General features: G+C 43.6%; 1 non-coding gene across 1 annotated transcript; it reads right to left on the reverse strand.

Moving 5' to 3' along the window:
• Window positions 1–1,548: 1,548 nt before the first annotated feature.
• On the reverse strand, window positions 1,549–1,685 carry LOC115063936. Its single transcript, XR_003843799.1, has one exon. It is a non-coding gene; the product is annotated as a small nucleolar RNA SNORA17 (small nucleolar RNA).
• Between the last annotated feature and the right edge of the window lie 3,531 nt (window positions 1,686–5,216).

The raw sequence follows: 5,216 nt of genomic DNA on the forward strand, positions 1-5,216 counted from the left end.
ACCATAGGGCAGCATTTCTCATCTTCTAGGCACGATTTCACCAATTTAACCAAAAGAAAAAGAATGAGCGCTGTCAAGGCAGTAATGAGGGCTTCCACCACGCCCTCTAACTGGGGAGAGAGATGAGAGAGATCAAGACCAAACATGCCTCTCAGAGCTTACCTTCATCCTGCAGTTATGAATCCTCTCTTCGAGCGGAGGGTCTCCTTGGCGCCAGTGATGGTGAGGCGTTTTTCCCGGGGTTTTCGGCACCAGTTGTCCCGCACTATTGTCTCACTAGCAAGAACGCATGCGAACACCAGGATCCTTCTGCAGCACAGCATTTATTGCACCCTGAAGAGGAAGACCACAAGGCCCCACAAGCGACTCCCTATATAGTCCCCAAGGCTGTGTGTCCACGTCTAATTAGTTGTTTACTCATGATCTCACTGTTACGCCCCGGGGCAGGCAAAGACTTGGCGTGAAACCCATTTGCACCTGCGCACATTGGTTGTTTACCCGAAATACACGGCGGTGGCCAGTGGTAGCCAGCGCCATCTTATAATGGCGTTATGTGGCTTCCCATACAGCAGTTCATTGATGGTGTAGATGTTGAGGTGGGCCAGTTTAAAGCCCTGTATCTAGGACTGAGAAGTATATGTGCTGGCCAGCCTGATGCTTCTCCTACTCTCAAACCCTTGTAGCTGGCTCAAAGCAACCCCTGCAACCAAATCCAGCTCTACCCTGCTTCTCAAGCAAAGTGCCGAGTCTGCTCTCACAAGTGCTATAGCAGGTGAGAGGCAAGATCAGCTCTCTTGCTCTCATGACCCCAGGGCCAGCTCTCCAGACTGCTGTAGGTAACAAAGGCTATGGGTGAGAGAAGGCATTCCACCCCTGCTCACTCTGGCACAGCAGACAAGTTGCTAGACAGTATCCCCATGCTCTGACTCAGAGCCTCCTCTTCTGCAGCTCCTGCAATGTTCAGGCCCAGGCTCCAGAGTACTGCATGTAACAAGGATGCAGTCAGCTCTCCCACTTGCATGTCCCCCAAGGACAGCTATCACTGGATGCCCAGGCAAGTGATGGGGCCAGTTCTTCACATCCTTCAGACATCAAAGTGTTCCTAGACAGTATCCCAGACCAGGGACATCTGCCTGGCCTTTTGTGGTAACAGACCCTTGCTACTGCAGGGCCTTGGATCCAGATGTGGTCCATAGTGGCAGCACAGGCCAGGACCCCACAGTGGTCCCAGCTGGCATCACCTGCTATTCACATCAGGCTATTCCTCACTGTACTTGAGTCTCCAGTTCTGCCTCTCTTCAATGAGCCCACATCCTTCTGTTTCTCTTTCTCTTATATTTCTCCACCAGTTACTTGCTTCTCTTAATGGCTCCCAGGATCACTCAGTGTCTAAGGATATTTCAGGAGATATCCTGTCTCAAGAATTCTATGACTCCCTCCTGCGTTTTGGTTCCAGGCAGGGATCTTGAATATAGTATGACATCCCCCCATCTTCCATCTGCACGACACTAGACAGATACTCATCTCAGGCTAGCATTTTTAAGGGAGTCTGTGGCTGCTAATCATTCAGATATTCATAGGTTAGAATGCCAAACGTAGACATATCTTCTCCTCTCTCTCCTCTGCCACCTACTGACACACATGTGACACAGCAACCACATCTGCAATGCCTCTAAGGAGCCAGACAATCTTATACCTACGGATAACTGTAGCTACCACCCATTATCAATGAAGCTTCTCTTCACAGCAAAGGAAGACAGACCATAACTGAAAACAATGCAGAGGTCAACAGGTCTTGGGGAACCAAGCCCCAATAGACAAATCTACATCCCAGTTACTGAGTCTATGGCTCAGTGAACATTGAGAGGAGACAGCAAAAAGATTGTAAGAGCCAGAAAATCAAGGTATCTGCTTTGTAATGGTCTCTTCTATAAAATGCTGCAAACACAAGAGCAGAACGATGGCACTATCAGTGGGCATGTTAATGAGAAAGAAGGAAATTTTCACAGGGCCTAGACAAGGAGCTACAGGCTTCTTGATTGCAGACTGCTAGATTAGGGAGACCCAGCCTTCCCAGAGATGAGCCCCTTTATTGGCTGTCTAATGAAGGGTGGTCAGCCTTGAAATGGTATATACACACACAAACAACAAAGATAGACTCAGCCAGCTATACTCATATATACTTGCAAAAACACGTAACAATGGTAATTAAGAAGCTATCAACTCACAAGTGGGCTTGCAGGGGATAAATTTGAAGGAGGCTAGTTGGGAGGGTCTAAAGGAATGGAAGGGGAGAGTTATGTCATTCTATTTCAATTACGAATGAATTCTTAAGAAATTGTATATTTAACCTAGGCCTGGTGGTACAGACCTATGACTTCAGCTATGGAAGGGACTGAGACATGCCTGGGATATAGAATGAGTTCAAGGCCAGCTGTGTAACTAGAAGACTCTATTTTAAAATTTAAGAAAACTGAAGGAAGGACCATCCAGAGATTGTCCCACCTGGGGATCCATCCCGTATACAATCAGCAAACCCAGACACTTTTGTGGAAGCCAACAAGTGCTTACTGACAGGAACCCGATATAGCTGTCTCGGGGACGCTCTGCCAGTGCCTGACAAATACAGAAGTGGATGCTCACAGTCATCCATTGGATGGAGCACAGGATCCCCAGTGAAGGAGCTAGAGAAAGGACCCAAGAACCTGAAGGGGTTAGCAGCCCCATAGGAAGAACAACAATATGAACTAACCAGTAACCCCAGAGCTTCCAGGGACTAAATCACCAATCAAAGAGTACACATGATGGGACTCATGGCTCTAGCTGCATATGTAGCAAAGGATGGCCTAGTCGGTCATCAATGGGAGGAGAAGTTCTTCGTCCTGTGAAGGCTCTATGCCCCAGTATAGGGGAATGACAGGCCAGGAAGTGGGTGTTGGTAGGTCAGTGAGCAGGGGGAGGGGGCAGGGGATAGGGAGTTTTGGAGGAGAAACCAGGAAAGGGAATAACATTTGAAATGTAAATAAAGTAAATATCTAATAAAAAAAATTAAAAAGAAAAAGCAAGCCTGGAGCCTAGACCCATGGTCAAGCACTTCCCTGGCATATAGAAGTTCATGGGTTTAATTCCCAGTCCCAGACACTAAAAAAGTAAATAATGACATGTCTATATAATTCCTTTCCTTACATTTTGTCTTAAGCATTCAGGAAAAGCCAATCTACTTCTTAATATTTGGGTAGACAAATTTCTTCAGCTAGACATCTGATTCCAAGGTCTAGCTTCCACAAGATACAACCAAAATTCTGCCAAGTTTTGTCACTTTACAATAAGCACTGCCTTTCCTTCAGGTTCCAATAAACTATTTCTAAATTTCTGTATGAAGTCTTCACCAAGAGGGTCTTCTGCACCTATATATCTCCCAGAACCCTGCGTTCACACTTCTAACAGTAGCAGAGCAGTAGCAAATTTGTCTTAATCCATTCAGACTTTATTCACTCAATGGCCCAATCATCATACACTGAGTGACAAACAATATGAATACAGTTCTCCCTGCGAATCCAAGAACAATGTTCTTCAGGGTTGGTACCAGACCCAGACCCATGGTCCTGTCCATAGATGTTGTCTTCTTGCTGTGCCCCCTGTGGTTGGAGAAAAAAATAATTTCTGGGATTTCCTTATAAAGGCAGCTGTTCTCAATCTGTGGATTGCCACCCCAGGGCCTTTTGGGGTTGGGGAGGGTAGGGCAATCTTTTCAAAAGGGATTGTCTAAGATCATCAGGAAACACAGATATTCACATTATGCTTCATAATATTAGCAAAATTGCAGTTAAGAGGAAGCAATAAAAATAAATTTTTGGTTGTGGTTCAGCACAACATGAGGAGCTGTATTAAAGGGTCTCAACATTAGGAAGGTTCAGAACAACAGTCTTAAAGCTACTAACCTCCCCCAGGAGGAGAAAACACTATTGATCCTAACACTTTCCAAAATCTTCATCTGCTAACACTATTGCTATAATGGCTGGGATTCCATTTGTATATACTTGGAGGAAAAACATAATAAATCACCCTGACCATGATAAGTGGAATTTTGCTGTAGTATTCATATATTCAAAAGAATTTGTGAGCTTTATTTAAGAAACAAAGACACAAAGACACTATACTATAACACATCAGTATTCAAATTAGCTACTATGTTAGGGTAATTATGAATGTCTTCAGGATTTTGAGAGACAAGAAGTAAGTTACTTAATCTAAATACTTCATTTTCCCATTCTGTGTCTTTTTAATTAGTTTAAAATTATGATATCAAAAAGGAGAGAAAATATTATTTGGTTAAAAGCTTAAAAGTGACAATTCTAGATGAAAAGAGGGGAAGTGTAGAAATTATTAGTTGCCAAGAGAAAGACTTCATAGCAGTTGTCAGAATTTATGATTTCAATAAACAATTTTTTACACTGTCCTTTACTATCTGCAAAATCTGTTCCTTATGTATCTGAAAATAAAAATGAGAAACAAACACCAGGATTCCTTTCAGGACACTTACATGGTCCACCTGCTTTATTTTATTCCTTGGGTTTCCAGCGTGTCATAGCACAATTATATTTCTATTATTCTTTATGTTTATGAGTGATAAACACCCGAATGCTTTATCTAGAAGGTCACCACCCTGCACTGAACCTCACTCTGACTGTGTCTAGGTGATTGAAAGATACCAAATGAATAGAAGCCAGGCAGCAGTGAGAGGTTTCATTCCTGCCTCTGCTTTCATAGAAAATCCCCTGGCTCTGACTTAGGGCTGCTCAAAGAGAATGAAGATAGACTCGGGGTCACATCTGCCTCCAGATCTGTTCCTGATGTTGTATAAAGGGCTAAAGAGCATGTTCTTGAAGTCACCAATAGATCTGTCCTTCCTTTGCTTGTAGGAGGAGATTACAGCACAATCTATCTTCACAGAACAGTCTTTGAGAGAGGGCCCTCGAAGCGCTTGCTCTCCAACCTCAGCTTCTACAACTTTCTAATCTCCTCTACAATATGGGTCTATTAGGTCATGCTCTGCACCTTCCCACTCTCAGTTTTCCAGCTAATAGTGTTTGCCTCTGAGATTCTGGCTTTTAGCCTAAGAAATGATTTATATAAAGCAGAAATTCCCAAATTAAATCTTCTTAGAATAATTCTGGATTTGGCTTTTCTTTTAAATTTCTGTCTCTATTTTGTGT

Source organism: Mus pahari, chromosome 4, assembly GCF_900095145.1.
Source record: "Mus pahari chromosome 4, PAHARI_EIJ_v1.1, whole genome shotgun sequence".
Taxonomy (NCBI): Eukaryota; Metazoa; Chordata; class Mammalia; order Rodentia; family Muridae; genus Mus; species Mus pahari.